Genomic DNA, 21,448 nt, shown 5'->3' on the forward strand with positions numbered 1-21,448 from the left:
GGCTCGGGCAAGGCAAGGGCCGCTCGGGTTATCGCTTCTCGGCCTTTTGGCTAAGATCAAGTGTAGTATCTGTTCTTATCAGTTTAATATCTGATACGTCCCCTATCTGGGGACCATATATTAAATGGATTTTTAGAACAGGGAGATGGAAATAGAGCTTGCTCTGTCCACTCCACGCATTGACCTGGTATTGCAGTATTTCCAGGACCGGTGCACCCTTCCCTTATGTGTTGACTAAAATCAGATTCCAAAAGTGTTTTTTCTCTTTGCCATTGTTTCTGTCTTTCTGAAGGGATCTCCCCTTTTAATCCCATTATTTCAACACCTGTTGGACAATGCATTTGTACAGTCATGTGTGATAATGAGCTCATTTATTAAATGCAATTAATGAATACATTGCCACCTCTTGTTGTGTGTGTGTGTGTGTGTGTCTTCTGTGTTTCTGTGTTTCCGGCATTTCACATTGGAACAGCTCATTCACCTTCCTTGTCTTCTCTCCGCCCTCCCTCCCTCCCTCCCTCCTAGGTAAGTTAAAGAGCTGCACCTGAGCCAGCCACTGATTGATGCAGCACCACAGTCAAATAGTGGAGTGGAGTGGAGTAGGGGAACAGCAAACAGCCATTAAAGCAGCCAGCCGCCTACCCGCCACAATGGACCTACCTGTGTACACTAGGTGGATGTGATGGAATGTACTGTCGTCCCTACATTTCAAGAAGAAGTAAGAATTGCAGTTGCAACAAACCCTTGCTTGCCTACAAAGAGAGCAGCAATTTGGATTTGTTACTATGTTACCTGGAAGAATAACAAACTGTGCAAGGATGGAGGTTGTAGGAGCAAAGAGAAGTTGTCTGTAAAGTTGGTGGATGCCTATTTTCCATTTTGCAGTCCCTTGTCTCCCTCTTGTGGCCTCCTGGAGGCAAATAAATGTGCAAAAAAAAGACAGCCTGGCGGCCGGCTGTTGCAGTGTTGCCCTCTCAGGCAACACTGAGTGACTGACTGAGCCTCACAGTCTTATATAAAGTTCAGACGGAACTTTGCACGTGTCATAGTGGAGCCCTCAGGATTCCAGAGCCAGCTTTCTGACATCATAATGGGGCCTGCCTCAGAGATAAAAGCCTGGGCCCAGGCAGTGTTGTTCAGTGCTGCTCAGCAGGCAGCACAGGACTGGATTAAAGCTGATACAAGGTGTGAAGGAACAAGGGGTGGCTGTGGGCATGCACTTGCTGCCGCTGCCAGTGTTTATCTGCATGGCAGGAGGGCATTTGGGCGTTGCCAGGAAGGCGTTTTTATGTAGATTCCTCCTCTTTCAGCACTGCATTGTGGTGCAAGCAAAAGAAGCAAATCCTGTCTGGCTTCCTCTCCGGCCTTTATTCACCTCCCGCTTAGTAGCTGTAAATGTGTGTGAGCCTGCAGGGCCCCATGGAATTGCCTAGGAGTAGGCTGAATCGCTGCAAGGGGTGAACAGCAGTATGGGACAGGCTCGGGCAAGGCAAGGGCCGCTCGGGTTATCGCTTCTCGGCCTTTTGGCTAAGATCAAGTGTAGTATCTGTTCTTATCAGTTTAATATCTGATACGTCCCCTATCTGGGGACCATATATTAAATGGATTTTTAGAACAGGGAGATGGAAATAGAGCTTGCTCTGTCCACTCCACGCATTGACCTGGTATTGCAGTATTTCCAGGACCGGTGCACCCTTCCCTTATGTGTTGACTAAAATCAGATTCCAAAAGTGTTTTTTCTCTTTGCCATTGTTTCTGTCTTTCTGAAGGGATCTCCCCTTTTAATCCCATTATTTCAACACCTGTTGGACAATGCATTTGTACAGTCATGTGTGATAATGAGCTCATTTATTAAATGCAATTAATGAATACATTGCCACCTCTTGTTGTGTGTGTGTGTGTGTGTGTCTTCTGTGTTTCTGTGTTTCCGGCATTTCACATTGGAACAGCTCATTCACCTTCCTTGTCTTCTCTCCGCCCTCCCTCCCTCCCTCCCTCCTAGGTAAGTTAAAGAGCTGCACCTGAGCCAGCCACTGATTGATGCAGCACCACAGTCAAATAGTGGAGTGGAGTGGAGTAGGGGAACAGCAAACAGCCATTAAAGCAGCCAGCCGCCTACCCGCCACAATGGACCTACCTGTGTACACTAGGTGGATGTGATGGAATGTACTGTCGTCCCTACATTTCAAGAAGAAGTAAGAATTGCAGTTGCAACAAACCCTTGCTTGCCTACAAAGAGAGCAGCAATTTGGATTTGTTACTATGTTACCTGGAAGAATAACAAACTGTGCAAGGATGGAGGTTGTAGGAGCAAAGAGATTACCTGGAAGAATAACAAACTGTGCAAGGATGGAGGTTGTAGGAGCAAAGAGAAGTTGTCTGTAAAGTTGGTGGATGCCTATTTTCCATTTTGCAGTCCCTTGTCTCCCTCTTGTGGCCTCCTGGAGGCAAATAAATGTGCAAAAAAAAGACAGCCTGGCGGCCGGCTGTTGCAGTGTTGCCCTCTCAGGCAACACTGAGTGACTGACTGAGCCTCACAGTCTTATATAAAGTTCAGACGGAACTTTGCACGTGTCATAGTGGAGCCCTCAGGATTCCAGAGCCAGCTTTCTGACATCATAATGGGGCCTGCCTCAGAGATAAAAGCCTGGGCCCAGGCAGTGTTGTTCAGTGCTGCTCAGCAGGCAGCACAGGACTGGATTAAAGCTGATACAAGGTGTGAAGGAACAAGGGGTGGCTGTGGGCATGCACTTGCTGCCGCTGCCAGTGTTTATCTGCATGGCAGGAGGGCATTTGGGCGTTGCCAGGAAGGCGTTTTTATGTAGATTCCTCCTCTTTCAGCACTGCATTGTGGTGCAAGCAAAAGAAGCAAATCCTGTCTGGCTTCCTCTCCGGCCTTTATTCACCTCCCGCTTAGTAGCTGTAAATGTGTGTGAGCCTGCAGGGCCCCATGGAATTGCCTAGGAGTAGGCTGAATCGCTGCAAGGGGTGAACAGCAGTATGGGACAGGCTCGGGCAAGGCAAGGGCCGCTCGGGTTATCGCTTCTCGGCCTTTTGGCTAAGATCAAGTGTAGTATCTGTTCTTATCAGTTTAATATCTGATACGTCCCCTATCTGGGGACCATATATTAAATGGATTTTTAGAACAGGGAGATGGAAATAGAGCTTGCTCTGTCCACTCCACGCATTGACCTGGTATTGCAGTATTTCCAGGACCGGTGCACCCTTCCCTTATGTGTTGACTAAAATCAGATTCCAAAAGTGTTTTTTCTCTTTGCCATTGTTTCTGTCTTTCTGAAGGGATCTCCCCTTTTAATCCCATTATTTCAACACCTGTTGGACAATGCATTTGTACAGTCATGTGTGATAATGAGCTCATTTATTAAATGCAATTAATGAATACATTGCCACCTCTTGTTGTGTGTGTGTGTGTGTGTGTCTTCTGTGTTTCTGTGTTTCCGGCATTTCACATTGGAACAGCTCATTCACCTTCCTTGTCTTCTCTCCGCCCTCCCTCCCTCCCTCCCTCCTAGGTAAGTTAAAGAGCTGCACCTGAGCCAGCCACTGATTGATGCAGCACCACAGTCAAATAGTGGAGTGGAGTGGAGTAGGGGAACAGCAAACAGCCATTAAAGCAGCCAGCCGCCTACCCGCCACAATGGACCTACCTGTGTACACTAGGTGGATGTGATGGAATGTACTGTCGTCCCTACATTTCAAGAAGAAGTAAGAATTGCAGTTGCAACAAACCCTTGCTTGCCTACAAAGAGAGCAGCAATTTGGATTTGTTACTATGTTACCTGGAAGAATAACAAACTGTGCAAGGATGGAGGTTGTAGGAGCAAAGAGAAGTTGTCTGTAAAGTTGGTGGATGCCTATTTTCCATTTTGCAGTCCCTTGTCTCCCTCTTGTGGCCTCCTGGAGGCAAATAAATGTGCAAAAAAAAGACAGCCTGGCGGCCGGCTGTTGCAGTGTTGCCCTCTCAGGCAACACTGAGTGACTGACTGAGCCTCACAGTCTTATATAAAGTTCAGACGGAACTTTGCACGTGTCATAGTGGAGCCCTCAGGATTCCAGAGCCAGCTTTCTGACATCATAATGGGGCCTGCCTCAGAGATAAAAGCCTGGGCCCAGGCAGTGTTGTTCAGTGCTGCTCAGCAGGCAGCACAGGACTGGATTAAAGCTGATACAAGGTGTGAAGGAACAAGGGGTGGCTGTGGGCATGCACTTGCTGCCGCTGCCAGTGTTTATCTGCATGGCAGGAGGGCATTTGGGCGTTGCCAGGAAGGCGTTTTTATGTAGATTCCTCCTCTTTCAGCACTGCATTGTGGTGCAAGCAAAAGAAGCAAATCCTGTCTGGCTTCCTCTCCGGCCTTTATTCACCTCCCGCTTAGTAGCTGTAAATGTGTGTGAGCCTGCAGGGCCCCATGGAATTGCCTAGGAGTAGGCTGAATCGCTGCAAGGGGTGAACAGCAGTATGGGACAGGCTCGGGCAAGGCAAGGGCCGCTCGGGTTATCGCTTCTCGGCCTTTTGGCTAAGATCAAGTGTAGTATCTGTTCTTATCAGTTTAATATCTGATACGTCCCCTATCTGGGGACCATATATTAAATGGATTTTTAGAACAGGGAGATGGAAATAGAGCTTGCTCTGTCCACTCCACGCATTGACCTGGTATTGCAGTATTTCCAGGACCGGTGCACCCTTCCCTTATGTGTTGACTAAAATCAGATTCCAAAAGTGTTTTTTCTCTTTGCCATTGTTTCTGTCTTTCTGAAGGGATCTCCCCTTTTAATCCCATTATTTCAACACCTGTTGGACAATGCATTTGTACAGTCATGTGTGATAATGAGCTCATTTATTAAATGCAATTAATGAATACATTGCCACCTCTTGTTGTGTGTGTGTGTGTGTGTGTCTTCTGTGTTTCTGTGTTTCCGGCATTTCACATTGGAACAGCTCATTCACCTTCCTTGTCTTCTCTCCGCCCTCCCTCCCTCCCTCCCTCCTAGGTAAGTTAAAGAGCTGCACCTGAGCCAGCCACTGATTGATGCAGCACCACAGTCAAATAGTGGAGTGGAGTGGAGTAGGGGAACAGCAAACAGCCATTAAAGCAGCCAGCCGCCTACCCGCCACAATGGACCTACCTGTGTACACTAGGTGGATGTGATGGAATGTACTGTCGTCCCTACATTTCAAGAAGAAGTAAGAATTGCAGTTGCAACAAACCCTTGCTTGCCTACAAAGAGAGCAGCAATTTGGATTTGTTACTATGTTACCTGGAAGAATAACAAACTGTGCAAGGATGGAGGTTGTAGGAGCAAAGAGAAGTTGTCTGTAAAGTTGGTGGATGCCTATTTTCCATTTTGCAGTCCCTTGTCTCCCTCTTGTGGCCTCCTGGAGGCAAATAAATGTGCAAAAAAAAGACAGCCTGGCGGCCGGCTGTTGCAGTGTTGCCCTCTCAGGCAACACTGAGTGACTGACTGAGCCTCACAGTCTTATATAAAGTTCAGACGGAACTTTGCACGTGTCATAGTGGAGCCCTCAGGATTCCAGAGCCAGCTTTCTGACATCATAATGGGGCCTGCCTCAGAGATAAAAGCCTGGGCCCAGGCAGTGTTGTTCAGTGCTGCTCAGCAGGCAGCACAGGACTGGATTAAAGCTGATACAAGGTGTGAAGGAACAAGGGGTGGCTGTGGGCATGCACTTGCTGCCGCTGCCAGTGTTTATCTGCATGGCAGGAGGGCATTTGGGCGTTGCCAGGAAGGCGTTTTTATGTAGATTCCTCCTCTTTCAGCACTGCATTGTGGTGCAAGCAAAAGAAGCAAATCCTGTCTGGCTTCCTCTCCGGCCTTTATTCACCTCCCGCTTAGTAGCTGTAAATGTGTGTGAGCCTGCAGGGCCCCATGGAATTGCCTAGGAGTAGGCTGAATCGCTGCAAGGGGTGAACAGCAGTATGGGACAGGCTCGGGCAAGGCAAGGGCCGCTCGGGTTATCGCTTCTCGGCCTTTTGGCTAAGATCAAGTGTAGTATCTGTTCTTATCAGTTTAATATCTGATACGTCCCCTATCTGGGGACCATATATTAAATGGATTTTTAGAACAGGGAGATGGAAATAGAGCTTGCTCTGTCCACTCCACGCATTGACCTGGTATTGCAGTATTTCCAGGACCGGTGCACCCTTCCCTTATGTGTTGACTAAAATCAGATTCCAAAAGTGTTTTTTCTCTTTGCCATTGTTTCTGTCTTTCTGAAGGGATCTCCCCTTTTAATCCCATTATTTCAACACCTGTTGGACAATGCATTTGTACAGTCATGTGTGATAATGAGCTCATTTATTAAATGCAATTAATGAATACATTGCCACCTCTTGTTGTGTGTGTGTGTGTGTGTGTCTTCTGTGTTTCTGTGTTTCCGGCATTTCACATTGGAACAGCTCATTCACCTTCCTTGTCTTCTCTCCGCCCTCCCTCCCTCCCTCCCTCCTAGGTAAGTTAAAGAGCTGCACCTGAGCCAGCCACTGATTGATGCAGCACCACAGTCAAATAGTGGAGTGGAGTGGAGTAGGGGAACAGCAAACAGCCATTAAAGCAGCCAGCCGCCTACCCGCCACAATGGACCTACCTGTGTACACTAGGTGGATGTGATGGAATGTACTGTCGTCCCTACATTTCAAGAAGAAGTAAGAATTGCAGTTGCAACAAACCCTTGCTTGCCTACAAAGAGAGCAGCAATTTGGATTTGTTACTATGTTACCTGGAAGAATAACAAACTGTGCAAGGATGGAGGTTGTAGGAGCAAAGAGAAGTTGTCTGTAAAGTTGGTGGATGCCTATTTTCCATTTTGCAGTCCCTTGTCTCCCTCTTGTGGCCTCCTGGAGGCAAATAAATGTGCAAAAAAAAGACAGCCTGGCGGCCGGCTGTTGCAGTGTTGCCCTCTCAGGCAACACTGAGTGACTGACTGAGCCTCACAGTCTTATATAAAGTTCAGACGGAACTTTGCACGTGTCATAGTGGAGCCCTCAGGATTCCAGAGCCAGCTTTCTGACATCATAATGGGGCCTGCCTCAGAGATAAAAGCCTGGGCCCAGGCAGTGTTGTTCAGTGCTGCTCAGCAGGCAGCACAGGACTGGATTAAAGCTGATACAAGGTGTGAAGGAACAAGGGGTGGCTGTGGGCATGCACTTGCTGCCGCTGCCAGTGTTTATCTGCATGGCAGGAGGGCATTTGGGCGTTGCCAGGAAGGCGTTTTTATGTAGATTCCTCCTCTTTCAGCACTGCATTGTGGTGCAAGCAAAAGAAGCAAATCCTGTCTGGCTTCCTCTCCGGCCTTTATTCACCTCCCGCTTAGTAGCTGTAAATGTGTGTGAGCCTGCAGGGCCCCATGGAATTGCCTAGGAGTAGGCTGAATCGCTGCAAGGGGTGAACAGCAGTATGGGACAGGCTCGGGCAAGGCAAGGGCCGCTCGGGTTATCGCTTCTCGGCCTTTTGGCTAAGATCAAGTGTAGTATCTGTTCTTATCAGTTTAATATCTGATACGTCCCCTATCTGGGGACCATATATTAAATGGATTTTTAGAACAGGGAGATGGAAATAGAGCTTGCTCTGTCCACTCCACGCATTGACCTGGTATTGCAGTATTTCCAGGACCGGTGCACCCTTCCCTTATGTGTTGACTAAAATCAGATTCCAAAAGTGTTTTTTCTCTTTGCCATTGTTTCTGTCTTTCTGAAGGGATCTCCCCTTTTAATCCCATTATTTCAACACCTGTTGGACAATGCATTTGTACAGTCATGTGTGATAATGAGCTCATTTATTAAATGCAATTAATGAATACATTGCCACCTCTTGTTGTGTGTGTGTGTGTGTGTGTCTTCTGTGTTTCTGTGTTTCCGGCATTTCACATTGGAACAGCTCATTCACCTTCCTTGTCTTCTCTCCGCCCTCCCTCCCTCCCTCCCTCCTAGGTAAGTTAAAGAGCTGCACCTGAGCCAGCCACTGATTGATGCAGCACCACAGTCAAATAGTGGAGTGGAGTGGAGTAGGGGAACAGCAAACAGCCATTAAAGCAGCCAGCCGCCTACCCGCCACAATGGACCTACCTGTGTACACTAGGTGGATGTGATGGAATGTACTGTCGTCCCTACATTTCAAGAAGAAGTAAGAATTGCAGTTGCAACAAACCCTTGCTTGCCTACAAAGAGAGCAGCAATTTGGATTTGTTACTATGTTACCTGGAAGAATAACAAACTGTGCAAGGATGGAGGTTGTAGGAGCAAAGAGAAGTTGTCTGTAAAGTTGGTGGATGCCTATTTTCCATTTTGCAGTCCCTTGTCTCCCTCTTGTGGCCTCCTGGAGGCAAATAAATGTGCAAAAAAAAGACAGCCTGGCGGCCGGCTGTTGCAGTGTTGCCCTCTCAGGCAACACTGAGTGACTGACTGAGCCTCACAGTCTTATATAAAGTTCAGACGGAACTTTGCACGTGTCATAGTGGAGCCCTCAGGATTCCAGAGCCAGCTTTCTGACATCATAATGGGGCCTGCCTCAGAGATAAAAGCCTGGGCCCAGGCAGTGTTGTTCAGTGCTGCTCAGCAGGCAGCACAGGACTGGATTAAAGCTGATACAAGGTGTGAAGGAACAAGGGGTGGCTGTGGGCATGCACTTGCTGCCGCTGCCAGTGTTTATCTGCATGGCAGGAGGGCATTTGGGCGTTGCCAGGAAGGCGTTTTTATGTAGATTCCTCCTCTTTCAGCACTGCATTGTGGTGCAAGCAAAAGAAGCAAATCCTGTCTGGCTTCCTCTCCGGCCTTTATTCACCTCCCGCTTAGTAGCTGTAAATGTGTGTGAGCCTGCAGGGCCCCATGGAATTGCCTAGGAGTAGGCTGAATCGCTGCAAGGGGTGAACAGCAGTATGGGACAGGCTCGGGCAAGGCAAGGGCCGCTCGGGTTATCGCTTCTCGGCCTTTTGGCTAAGATCAAGTGTAGTATCTGTTCTTATCAGTTTAATATCTGATACGTCCCCTATCTGGGGACCATATATTAAATGGATTTTTAGAACAGGGAGATGGAAATAGAGCTTGCTCTGTCCACTCCACGCATTGACCTGGTATTGCAGTATTTCCAGGACCGGTGCACCCTTCCCTTATGTGTTGACTAAAATCAGATTCCAAAAGTGTTTTTTCTCTTTGCCATTGTTTCTGTCTTTCTGAAGGGATCTCCCCTTTTAATCCCATTATTTCAACACCTGTTGGACAATGCATTTGTACAGTCATGTGTGATAATGAGCTCATTTATTAAATGCAATTAATGAATACATTGCCACCTCTTGTTGTGTGTGTGTGTGTGTGTGTCTTCTGTGTTTCTGTGTTTCCGGCATTTCACATTGGAACAGCTCATTCACCTTCCTTGTCTTCTCTCCGCCCTCCCTCCCTCCCTCCCTCCTAGGTAAGTTAAAGAGCTGCACCTGAGCCAGCCACTGATTGATGCAGCACCACAGTCAAATAGTGGAGTGGAGTGGAGTAGGGGAACAGCAAACAGCCATTAAAGCAGCCAGCCGCCTACCCGCCACAATGGACCTACCTGTGTACACTAGGTGGATGTGATGGAATGTACTGTCGTCCCTACATTTCAAGAAGAAGTAAGAATTGCAGTTGCAACAAACCCTTGCTTGCCTACAAAGAGAGCAGCAATTTGGATTTGTTACTATGTTACCTGGAAGAATAACAAACTGTGCAAGGATGGAGGTTGTAGGAGCAAAGAGAAGTTGTCTGTAAAGTTGGTGGATGCCTATTTTCCATTTTGCAGTCCCTTGTCTCCCTCTTGTGGCCTCCTGGAGGCAAATAAATGTGCAAAAAAAAGACAGCCTGGCGGCCGGCTGTTGCAGTGTTGCCCTCTCAGGCAACACTGAGTGACTGACTGAGCCTCACAGTCTTATATAAAGTTCAGACGGAACTTTGCACGTGTCATAGTGGAGCCCTCAGGATTCCAGAGCCAGCTTTCTGACATCATAATGGGGCCTGCCTCAGAGATAAAAGCCTGGGCCCAGGCAGTGTTGTTCAGTGCTGCTCAGCAGGCAGCACAGGACTGGATTAAAGCTGATACAAGGTGTGAAGGAACAAGGGGTGGCTGTGGGCATGCACTTGCTGCCGCTGCCAGTGTTTATCTGCATGGCAGGAGGGCATTTGGGCGTTGCCAGGAAGGCGTTTTTATGTAGATTCCTCCTCTTTCAGCACTGCATTGTGGTGCAAGCAAAAGAAGCAAATCCTGTCTGGCTTCCTCTCCGGCCTTTATTCACCTCCCGCTTAGTAGCTGTAAATGTGTGTGAGCCTGCAGGGCCCCATGGAATTGCCTAGGAGTAGGCTGAATCGCTGCAAGGGGTGAACAGCAGTATGGGACAGGCTCGGGCAAGGCAAGGGCCGCTCGGGTTATCGCTTCTCGGCCTTTTGGCTAAGATCAAGTGTAGTATCTGTTCTTATCAGTCCTTGTAAGGATAGATAGCTCGGAGAACCACTGGGGGCTATAAACACTAGCTTAGCGATCCAAGAGCGTTCCAGACGAAGCCGGCGACGAACTGCGGAGAAGAACCAGCGAAGACGACGATCCAGAAGGGAGAAGCCGCCATCGGGGAAGAAGCTCCGGGAGATCGCTGCCGGGAAGAAGAAGGAGAACTTCGGAGAAGAGCCGCTGCTGAAGGGGATCTTTGAAGAAGCTCGGCCGCAGAAGAAGCTCGACGAGGAACCGCTGCGGAAGAAATTTCGTGGAAGAACCTCGGCCAGCAAGGAGAAGATTTGCATAGCTCCGCCCCCTTCGGGAAAGAGCTATCGAAGATCCTCCCCAAGCGACAGGAACAGCTGGAAGAAGCCATGGCCTCAACCAGCAACCCTGCCACCCAGAAGAAGAAGGCTGATGGACCAGGTGAGCCGACCCAGGCCAGGACATCTCCTCCTGAAGCCTCCTCAAGCCAACAGGCCACCAGGAAGCCGAACCAGGCTGCTCCAACCCTGGAGCCCTGGATGAAGCAGACGGTGGCCCTGAAGCTGAAGGAGGTGGACGGGAGAGTGCCGGACATGACGGAAGAAGTGTTCTGCCAGAAGATGCTCCTGGACCAGGGCTTCGCTAAGCCGGAGACCATCAGCATCCAGGCCTTCATGACCGGGATGTTCTTCGTGACCTTTGCATCGATCAACATCTGCAGAAGGTACTGGGAGATGGTGAAAGCGGCGAGGCCTGAATCCCCTTTCTCTCGCTTTGTGGGCAACTGCCCTGTCCAAAGAGAGGAAAGGCGGGTGACGGTCTCAATGCGGAACCCACACACCCCCGGCAAAGACATCACCACGCTCCTGAAGCGGTTCTGCACAGTGGTGAGGGAACCCACCCACATCCTGAACGGACTCGGCTTCTGGACTGGCAAGTGGTCGGTAATCGTCCGACTGAACAAGGATTCAAGCGCGGAAGACGGCCTCCAGCACCTGCCCCAGTCATTCTCGCTGGGCAACTCCTACGGCCTCATCTACTACCCGGACATGCCGCAGATCTGCAGGAGATGCAGCAAGAAGGGTCATTCGATGAAGGACTGCAAGGAGGACGCCTGCAAGAACTGCCGGGTAACAGGACACGAGACCAAAGACTGCCCGAAACGGACAATGTGCAACCTCTGCGGACAAGCAGCCCACTCTTACAAGGACTGCCCGAAGAGGGATCGATCCTGGGCAACTGTAGCAGCGAAAGCTCCAGCCAGAGGGAACCCCGCCCCAGCCAGAGCTCCAGCGGCACAGAAGACCGGGAAAAAGAAGGATGGTAAGAAGACGACAGTCCCTCCCCCCCCTCTCCCGGCCCTCCCTCGCCCTACCCTTCCCACCCTCCCTCGCCCGGCCCTCCCCACCCCCCCGTCCCCAACCCCTGTCACCCCCACTGAGGCTCTCACCTTCTCCTACCCACCCATCTCAGTGGTCCTGTCACCTGCACCTCTCCCAACCCAGCCTCCCTTCTCCCCAGCTCCAGCAGCACTAACCTCTTCCCCTCCAGCTGCTGGAGTCCTCTCCCTGGAGGATTTTCCCCCTCTTGTCTCCTCAGGTGCCATCCAGAGGAAGAGAAAGGTGAGGGACAGCCCAGCGGCTGAGTCCTCAAAGCGACAAGTCGTGGAAATCTGCGAAGATTCCCTTGCGCAGCAGGAGGAAATGGAGCAGATGGTGGAGGAACTCGTGTCTGAACCTGAGGTCATCGACTTCACAACAGACATCCAGGTGGCTACAATCCTGGAACAATTTTTGTCAGAGGGCCTGCTGGATCTTTCGGACCCGCCAGGCGAGGAGGATCCGCCCGACCGGACTGGTAACTAAGGTGTATCGTTTGCACTGACCTTCTTTATTCTCCCCCATGGCCGCTAAACTTAACATCTTTAGCCTCAATGTGAGGAGTGTTAGAGATAGGACTAGATGTCAGATGGTGCTAACTTTTCTTTCCAAGCAGTCGAGTGATATATTTATGCTGCAGGAATGTACTCTCCCCTCTTCCAGGTCATATCATCACCTGGCCAGGCAGTGGACCCATGGCCCGTCCTACTGGTCTGGTGGGGGCGACTGTAAGTCTGCGGGGGTTGCCATCCTGATTAGGGGAGGCGTATTTACTGTTGACTCTGTCCAGGAGCTCGTCTGCGGCCGCTTGTTGGTCGTAGACGGTTCCTGGGCAGGAGAGCCGATTAGGCTCATCAGCGTGTACGCCCCCCCTATGAAGGCTGAGCGCCTGGAACTATTCCAGACCCTGCGGACCCAGCTCGCCACCACTAGGGCAGTGGTGATGGCCGGGGACTTCAACTGCCCCATCGAAGAGGATGGACGAAGCTCCGGCACTTCAATCAAGCTGGATGTCAGTTCCAAACTGCTTATCGAGATGGTAACCGAAGCATCCTTGCAGGACGTTGTGGGCTCCATGGGGATCGGCTCTGTGAACTATTCATGGAGCCGACCCGATGGCTCACTTCGTTCTCGGATTGACTTTGTGTTCACCTCCCGGGCAGTCAAGCAGCATGGGCACTCCATGGTCCCCTGCTTCTTCTCTGACCACAGGGCCATTCTCTTCCAGGGTGCCATCGGCCACGGTTTTCCTCCCGGCCCTGGCTCCTGGAAGCTGAATTGTGCCCTGCTGGAAAGAGAGGAGGTACTGGCGGAACTTAGAGACGCCTATATTGTTTGGAGGAATGATAAAGTTTTCTTTGACAAAACCTGTGACTGGTGGGAATATGTTAAAGTTGAATTTCGTTGTTTCTTTCAGGCAAAAAGTCGTCAACAGGCGTGTGAGAGGAAGAGAGACTTCAGAGAGATGCAGCGTCAGCTGCGATCCCTGCAAGACCTCCTTCAATGCGGCTGGGACGTCAGGAAGGAGCTGGAGGAAGCCAAAAAGGGCCTGAAAAGGCACTTTGAGGAGGAATCCAAGCGAATTGTCTTTCGTTCCAAGGTGGAGAACCTGGAGAAGGGTGAGAAATGTAACTCGTTCTTTTTCAGGAAACTCCATGCCGGCCACACGCCCCTGAAGGAACTCCGAGACGAGACCGGAAACATGCATTCTGGGAAGAAGGAGGTGATGGGAGTCGTCACAGACTACTACCGAAGCCTCTACTCCCGGAAAACCACTGACCCCGAAGCCGCCGATAAATTCCTGTCAGGTATCACTAATCATCTTGATCCTGCAGGTACGGAGGCTATGGATGTACCCCTGACGGTGGAGGAACTGCTCTCTGCCGCTAAATCCTTCAGACCCGGCAGGACCCCGGGCAGTGATGGTCTCCCAGCAGAGCTCTATGTAGCGCTGGGGGACTTGATCTGTCCGGACCTGCTGGAGCTCTATGAGGAGATGGTGGTGGAGGGTAGAATGCCACCGTCCTTGAGAGAAGGCATGATCACGATCTTGTATAAGCGGAAGGGGGAGAGATGTGACCTGAAAAACTGGCGTCCCATCTCTCTCCTGAACGTGGACTACAAGATCCTCGCCAAAGTATTGACCAACAGACTGAAGGTTGTCATCGGACAGATCATCGGATCGGACCAAACCTGCGGCATTCCTGGCCGTAGGGTGGCCGACAGTCTTGCCCTGGTGAGGGACACGGTGCATTACATGCAAAGCCGCCGTACACACGCGGCCCTGGTCAGTCTGGATCAGGAGAAGGCTTTTGACCGGGTCTCTCACGAATTCATGGGTAAGGCTCTGCGTAGGCTGCGGCTTGGCAGGTTGTTCTGTTTGTATGTTAACCTGATGTATTGCGACATTTACAGCTCGGTGCTGGTGAACGGCTGGAAGACTGACCCCTTTCCTGTATCGTCGGGGGTTAGACAAGGCTGTCCTCTTTCACCTCTCCTTTTTGTTTGTGTTATAGAGCTCTTCGCAGAGGCTATCCGGCAGAATGGAGAGATCAGAGGGATCACCGCACCAGGTCCAGGACACTTCGAGGTCAAATGCTCGCTGTACATGGACGACGTGACCGTCTTCTGCGCTGACCAGAGTTCGGTGACTGCACTCGTCCAGACCTGCGAGGAGTTCGGACGCGCTTCAGGGGCAAAAGTCAACTGCGGGAAGTCGGAAGCCATGCTCTTCGGAAAGTGGTACCTGCCTTCTCCTGCCTCCTTCCCGTTTACTATCAAGCCGGACCTCATCAAAATTCTGGGAGTCTGGTTCGGTAAGGAAGGTGCAGCCCTAAAGTCGTGGGAAGAACGCTTGGCCAAAGTCAACCAAAGGATCGGACTGTGGAGCCTCAGACAACTCACTATTGAGGGCAAAGCAATGGTCCTGCGTAACGAAGTCTTGCCTGTGCTACAATACACTGCACAGGCATGGCCCCCTCTAGCCACCGTCTCGAGGGCCATTACCAGGACTGTGTTTCGCTTCATCTGGGGCTCGAAAATGGACAGAGTAAAGCGGACTGTTATGTACAAGGAGCCCCGCAAAGGTGGGAAGGGTATACCCGATATTCCCACTCTGCTGCGGATCGCTTTTGTATGTGACTGTGTTCGTAGGACTCTGAGGACAGCAAACGGCTCTGCGGGCAAGGCCATGTCCCGCTACTTCCTCCTTCCCCTCTGGCGAGGTTTTGGCTGGGACAAGTGGGACAGCTCCTTCCCTTACAACTGGCACGCTCCCTGGTTCTACGGAGATGTCGTCCGGTTTGTGAGGGAGCATCAACTGGAGGGTCTTAAGCCCGACTTGTGGAAACCTAAGACGATCCACAAGCACATCAGAGCAAAGGACTCACTGGAGTCTGTTCCAGGGCTTCATGCCGACACGTTGGAGACTGTTTGGACTAACGTGTCATCTGGCAGGTTGACCAACGGGCACAAGGACATTTCATGGATGGCCATCCAGGGAGGACTGCCTCTTAGGTCATTCATGCATGCCCGCAACCTGTGCAAGACCCGGTACTGCCCCAGGTGCCCCTTCACGGAGGAAACATCTTTGCACACTTTCTGGCAGTGCCCCTTTGCACAGGGTCTGTTGAAAGCCTTGGAACATGAACTCAAGGACTCAGTACCCAGGAACAGACTGTCGTACCGCTCGGTACTTTATGGACTATTTCCTGGGAATACCACGGATGGAGCAATCCAGGAAGCCTGGCGCCTTATGAACTGTTTTAAGGACGCTATATGGTTCGCCAGGAACCGTCTGACTTTGCGGAGAGAGAGTGTGTCCGTCCAGGACTGCCGCAGGCTGATCCACAGCCTGCTCAGAGACTATTCCACCTGGGACAGCCCGGACGTCGATGAGGAAGAGGACTGATACTCCCCTTCCCCCCACTCTCCCTTCTTGTGTGTTGTCTTTCAATAAAGCTTCGGGCCTGTGATCTCCCCCTTCCCTATCCCCTCTTACCCACTCCCCCATCCCATCACTTGTCTGTAATGCTTTGTTGTTTGGCTTTAGTGAATGCAAGAATGTTAGTGTAGCATGTGGTGTAATGTATAGCATAGGCTAGCCTGTACTGTGTATTATACTGTCATGTTATGTTTGACGACTGTTATTATTTATTATTTGCTGCTTCATGGCTTGCGCTGCGTCGCAGTAATGTTTGTACGATGACGATTGATTGTCAATAAAGCATTTTTCAATCAAAAATCTGTTCTTATCAGTTTAATATCTGATACGTCCCCTATCTGGGGACCATATATTAAATGGATTTTTAGAACAGGGAGATGGAAATAGAGCTTGCTCTGTCCACTCCACGCATTGACCTGGTATTGCAGTATTTCCAGGACCGGTGCACCCTTCCCTTATGTGTTGACTAAAATCAGATTCCAAAAGTGTTTTTTCTCTTTGCCATTGTTTCTGTCTTTCTGAAGGGATCTCCCCTTTTAATCCCATTATTTCAACACCTGTTGGACAATGCATTTGTACAGTCATGTGTGATAATGAGCTCATTTATTAAATGCAATTAATGAATACATTGCCACCTCTTGTTGTGTGTGTGTGTGTGTGTGTCTTCTGTGTTTCTGTGTTTCCGGCATTTCACATTGGAACAGCTCATTCACCTTCCTTGTCTTCTCTCCGCCCTCCCTCCCTCCCTCCCTCCTAGGTAAGTTAAAGAGCTGCACCTGAGCCAGCCACTGATTGATGCAGCACCACAGTCAAATAGTGGAGTGGAGTGGAGTAGGGGAACAGCAAACAGCCATTAAAGCAGCCAGCCGCCTACCCGCCACAATGGACCTACCTGTGTACACTAGGTGGATGTGATGGAATGTACTGTCGTCCCTACATTTCAAGAAGAAGTAAGAATTGCAGTTGCAACAAACCCTTGCTTGCCTACAAAGAGAGCAGCAATTTGGATTTGTTACTATGTTACCTGGAAGAATAACAAACTGTGCAAGGATGGAGGTTGTAGGAGCAAAGAGAAGTTGTCTGTAAAGTTGGTGGATGCCTATTTTCCATTTTGCAGTCCCTTGTCTCCCTCTTGTGGCCTCCTGGAGGCAAATAAATGTGCAAAAAAAAGACAGCCTGGCGGCCGGCTGTTGCAGTGTTGCCCTCTCAGGCAACACTGAGTGACTGACTGAGCCTCACAGTCTTATATAAAGTTCAGACGGAACTTTGCACGTGTCATAGTGGAGCCCTCAGGATTCCAGAGCCAGCTTTCTGACATCATAATGGGGCCTGCCTCAGAGATAAAAGCCTGGGCCCAGGCAGTGTTGTTCAGTGCTGCTCAGCAGGCAGCACAGGACTGGATTAAAGCTGATACAAGGTGTGAAGGAACAAGGGGTGGCTGTGGGCATGCACTTGCTGCCGCTGCCAGTGTTTATCTGCATGGCAGGAGGGCATTTGGGCGTTGCCAGGAAGGCGTTTTTATGTAGATTCCTCCTCTTTCAGCACTGCATTGTGGTGCAAGCAAAAGAAGCAAATCCTGTCTGGCTTCCTCTCCGGCCTTTATTCACCTCCCGCTTAGTAGCTGTAAATGTGTGTGAGCCTGCAGGGCCCCATGGAATTGCCTAGGAGTAGGCTGAATCGCTGCAAGGGGTGAACAGCAGTATGGGACAGGCTCGGGCAAGGCAAGGGCCGCTCGGGTTATCGCTTCTCGGCCTTTTGGCTAAGATCAAGTGTAGTATCTGTTCTTATCAGTTTAATATCTGATACGTCCCCTATCTGGGGACCATATATTAAATGGATTTTTAGAACAGGGAGATGGAAATAGAGCTTGCTCTGTCCACTCCACGCATTGACCTGGTATTGCAGTATTTCCAGGACCGGTGCACCCTTCCCTTATGTGTTGACTAAAATCAGATTCCAAAAGTGTTTTTTCTCTTTGCCATTGTTTCTGTCTTTCTGAAGGGATCTCCCCTTTTAATCCCATTATTTCAACACCTGTTGGACAATGCATTTGTACAGTCATGTGTGATAATGAGCTCATTTATTAAATGCAATTAATGAATACATTGCCACCTCTTGTTGTGTGTGTGTGTGTGTGTGTCTTCTGTGTTTCTGTGTTTCCGGCATTTCACATTGGAACAGCTCATTCACCTTCCTTGTCTTCTCTCCGCCCTCCCTCCCTCCCTCCCTCCTAGGTAAGTTAAAGAGCTGCACCTGAGCCAGCCACTGATTGATGCAGCACCACAGTCAAATAGTGGAGTGGAGTGGAGTAGGGGAACAGCAAACAGCCATTAAAGCAGCCAGCCGCCTACCCGCCACAATGGACCTACCTGTGTACACTAGGTGGATGTGATGGAATGTACTGTCGTCCCTACATTTCAAGAAGAAGTAAGAATTGCAGTTGCAACAAACCCTTGCTTGCCTACAAAGAGAGCAGCAATTTGGATTTGTTACTATGTTACCTGGAAGAATAACAAACTGTGCAAGGATGGAGGTTGTAGGAGCAAAGAGAAGTTGTCTGTAAAGTTGGTGGATGCCTATTTTCCATTTTGCAGTCCCTTGTCTCCCTCTTGTGGCCTCCTGGAGGCAAATAAATGTGCAAAAAAAAGACAGCCTGGCGGCCGGCTGTTGCAGTGTTGCCCTCTCAGGCAACACTGAGTGACTGACTGAGCCTCACAGTCTTATATAAAGTTCAGACGGAACTTTGCACGTGTCATAGTGGAGCCCTCAGGATTCCAGAGCCAGCTTTCTGACATCATAATGGGGCCTGCCTCAGAGATAAAAGCCTGGGCCCAGGCAGTGTTGTTCAGTGCTGCTCAGCAGGCAGCACAGGACTGGATTAAAGCTGATACAAGGTGTGAAGGAACAAGGGGTGGCTGTGGGCATGCACTTGCTGCCGCTGCCAGTGTTTATCTGCATGGCAGGAGGGCATTTGGGCGTTGCCAGGAAGGCGTTTTTATGTAGATTCCTCCTCTTTCAGCACTGCATTGTGGTGCAAGCAAAAGAAGCAAATCCTGTCTGGCTTCCTCTCCGGCCTTTATTCACCTCCCGCTTAGTAGCTGTAAATGTGTGTGAGCCTGCAGGGCCCCATGGAATTGCCTAGGAGTAGGCTGAATCGCTGCAAGGGGTGAACAGCAGTATGGGACAGGCTCGGGCAAGGCAAGGGCCGCTCGGGTTATCGCTTCTCGGCCTTTTGGCTAAGATCAAGTGTAGTATCTGTTCTTATCAGTTTAATATCTGATACGTCCCCTATCTGGGGACCATATATTAAATGGATTTTTAGAACAGGGAGATGGAAATAGAGCTTGCTCTGTCCACTCCACGCATTGACCTGGTATTGCAGTATTTCCAGGACCGGTGCACCCTTCCCTTATGTGTTGACTAAAATCAGATTCCAAAAGTGTTTTTTCTCTTTGCCATTGTTTCTGTCTTTCTGAAGGGATCTCCCCTTTTAATCCCATTATTTCAACACCTGTTGGACAATGCATTTGTACAGTCATGTGTGATAATGAGCTCATTTATTAAATGCAATTAATGAATACATTGCCACCTCTTGTTGTGTGTGTGTGTGTGTGTGTCTTCTGTGTTTCTGTGTTTCCGGCATTTCACATTGGAACAGCTCATTCACCTTCCTTGTCTTCTCTCCGCCCTCCCTCCCTCCCTCCCTCCTAGGTAAGTTAAAGAGCTGCACCTGAGCCAGCCACTGATTGATGCAGCACCACAGTCAAATAGTGGAGTGGAGTGGAGTAGGGGAACAGCAAACAGCCATTAAAGCAGCCAGCCGCCTACCCGCCACAATGGACCTACCTGTGTACACTAGGTGGATGTGATGGAATGTACTGTCGTCCCTACATTTCAAGAAGAAGTAAGAATTGCAGTTGCAACAAACCCTTGCTTGCCTACAAAGAGAGCAGCAATTTGGATTTGTTACTATGTTACCTGGAAGAATAACAAACTGTGCAAGGATGGAGGTTGTAGGAGCAAAGAGAAGTTGTCTGTAAAGTTGGTGGATGCCTATTTTCCATTTTGCAGTCCCTTGTCTCCCTCTTGTGGCCTCCTGGAGGCAAATAAATGTGCAAAAAAAAGACAGCCTGGCGGCCGGCTGTTGCAGTGTTGCCCTCTCAGGCAACACTGAGTGACTGACTGAGCCTCACAGTCTTATATAAAGTTCAGACGGAACTTTGCACGTGTCATAGTGGAGCCCTCAGGATTCCAGAGCCAGCTTTCTGACATCATAATGGGGCCTGCCTCAGAGATAAAAGCCTGGGCCCAGGCAGTGTTGTTCAGTGCTGCTCAGCAGGCAGCACAGGACTGGATTAAAGCTGATACAAGGTGTGAAGGAACAAGGGGTGGCTGTGGGCATGCACTTGCTGCCGCTGCCAGTGTTTATCTGCATGGCAGGAGGGCATTTGGGCGTTGCCAGGAAGGCGTTTTTATGTAGATTCCTCCTCTTTCAGCACTGCATTGTGGTGCAAGCAAAAGAAGCAAATCCTGTCTGGCTTCCTCTCCGGCCTTTATTCACCTCCCGCTTAGTAGCTGTAAATGTGTGTGAGCCTGCAGGGCCCCATGGAATTGCCTAGGAGTAGGCTGAATCGCTGCAAGGGGTGAACAGCAGTATGGGACAGGCTCGGGCAAGGCAAGGGCCGCTCGGGTTATCGCTTCTCGGCCTTTTGGCTAAGATCAAGTGTAGTATCTGTTCTTATCAGTTTAATATCTGATACGTCCCCTATCTGGGGACCATATATTAAATGGATTTTTAGAACAGGGAGATGGAAATAGAGCTTGCTCTGTCCACTCCACGCATTGACCTGGTATTGCAGTATTTCCAGGACCGGTGCACCCTTCCCTTATGTGTTGACTAAAATCAGATTCCAAAAGTGTTTTTTCTCTTTGCCATTGTTTCTGTCTTTCTGAAGGGATCTCCCCTTTTAATCCCATTATTTCAACACCTGTTGGACAATGCATTTGTACAGTCATGTGTGATAATGAGCTCATTTATTAAATGCAATTAATGAATACATTGCCACCTCTTGTTGTGTGTGTGTGTGTGTGTGTCTTCTGTGTTTCTGTGTTTCCGGCATTTCACATTGGAACAGCTCATTCACCTTCCTTGTCTTCTCTCCGCCCTCCCTCCCTCCCTCCCTCCTAGGTAAGTTAAAGAGCTGCACCTGAGCCAGCCACTGATTGATGCAGCACCACAGTCAAATAGTGGAGTGGAGTGGAGTAGGGGAACAGCAAACAGCCATTAAAGCAGCCAGCCGCCTACCCGCCACAATGGACCTACCTGTGTACACTAGGTGGATGTGATGGAATGTACTGTCGTCCCTACATTTCAAGAAGAAGTAAGAATTGCAGTTGCAACAAACCCTTGCTTGCCTACAAAGAGAGCAGCAATTTGGATTTGTTACTATGTTACCTGGAAGAATAACAAACTGTGCAAGGATGGAGGTTGTAGGAGCAAAGAGAAGTTGTCTGTAAAGTTGGTGGATGCCTATTTTCCATTTTGCAGTCCCTTGTCTCCCTCTTGTGGCCTCCTGGAGGCAAATAAATGTGCAAAAAAAAGACAGCCTGGCGGCCGGCTGTTGCAGTGTTGCCCTCTCAGGCAACACTGAGTGAC

The 21,448-nt window shown here is 49.7% G+C and overlaps 10 non-coding genes and 2 pseudogenes across 10 annotated transcripts; all 12 read left to right on the forward strand.

Annotated features, from left to right (window-relative positions):
* The first annotated feature begins 30 nt into the window (after positions 1–30).
* On the forward strand, positions 31–221 carry LOC142732439 (U2 spliceosomal RNA). Its single transcript, XR_012879629.1, has one exon. It is a non-coding gene; the product is annotated as a U2 spliceosomal RNA (small nuclear RNA).
* Positions 222–1,507: 1,286 nt separating this feature from the next.
* LOC142732440 (U2 spliceosomal RNA) lies at positions 1,508–1,698 on the forward strand. Its single transcript, XR_012879630.1, has one exon. It is a non-coding gene; the product is annotated as a U2 spliceosomal RNA (small nuclear RNA).
* A 1,340-nt stretch (positions 1,699–3,038) lies between these two features.
* On the forward strand, positions 3,039–3,229 carry LOC142732441 (U2 spliceosomal RNA). Its single transcript, XR_012879631.1, has one exon. It is a non-coding gene; the product is annotated as a U2 spliceosomal RNA (small nuclear RNA).
* A 1,286-nt stretch (positions 3,230–4,515) lies between these two features.
* Positions 4,516–4,706, forward strand: LOC142732442 (U2 spliceosomal RNA). The gene has a single exon (XR_012879632.1). It is a non-coding gene; the product is annotated as a U2 spliceosomal RNA (small nuclear RNA).
* Positions 4,707–5,992: 1,286 nt separating this feature from the next.
* LOC142732446 (U2 spliceosomal RNA) lies at positions 5,993–6,183 on the forward strand. The gene has a single exon (XR_012879634.1). It is a non-coding gene; the product is annotated as a U2 spliceosomal RNA (small nuclear RNA).
* A 1,286-nt stretch (positions 6,184–7,469) lies between these two features.
* LOC142732447 (U2 spliceosomal RNA) lies at positions 7,470–7,660 on the forward strand. Its single transcript, XR_012879635.1, has one exon. It is a non-coding gene; the product is annotated as a U2 spliceosomal RNA (small nuclear RNA).
* Positions 7,661–8,946: 1,286 nt separating this feature from the next.
* LOC142732448 (U2 spliceosomal RNA) lies at positions 8,947–9,137 on the forward strand. The gene has a single exon (XR_012879636.1). It is a non-coding gene; the product is annotated as a U2 spliceosomal RNA (small nuclear RNA).
* A 1,286-nt stretch (positions 9,138–10,423) lies between these two features.
* LOC142732480 (U2 spliceosomal RNA) lies at positions 10,424–10,525 on the forward strand (annotated as a pseudogene).
* Positions 10,526–16,071: 5,546 nt separating this feature from the next.
* LOC142732471 (U2 spliceosomal RNA) lies at positions 16,072–16,245 on the forward strand (annotated as a pseudogene).
* Positions 16,246–17,531: 1,286 nt separating this feature from the next.
* Positions 17,532–17,722, forward strand: LOC142732449 (U2 spliceosomal RNA). Its single transcript, XR_012879637.1, has one exon. It is a non-coding gene; the product is annotated as a U2 spliceosomal RNA (small nuclear RNA).
* Positions 17,723–19,008: 1,286 nt separating this feature from the next.
* LOC142732450 (U2 spliceosomal RNA) lies at positions 19,009–19,199 on the forward strand. Its single transcript, XR_012879638.1, has one exon. It is a non-coding gene; the product is annotated as a U2 spliceosomal RNA (small nuclear RNA).
* Positions 19,200–20,485: 1,286 nt separating this feature from the next.
* On the forward strand, positions 20,486–20,676 carry LOC142732451 (U2 spliceosomal RNA). Its single transcript, XR_012879639.1, has one exon. It is a non-coding gene; the product is annotated as a U2 spliceosomal RNA (small nuclear RNA).
* The last annotated feature ends 772 nt before the right edge of the window (positions 20,677–21,448 follow it).

The sequence above is a fragment of the Rhinoderma darwinii genome, unplaced genomic scaffold (genome assembly GCF_050947455.1).
Source record: "Rhinoderma darwinii isolate aRhiDar2 unplaced genomic scaffold, aRhiDar2.hap1 Scaffold_909, whole genome shotgun sequence".
Classification (NCBI taxonomy): Eukaryota; Metazoa; Chordata; class Amphibia; order Anura; family Rhinodermatidae; genus Rhinoderma; species Rhinoderma darwinii.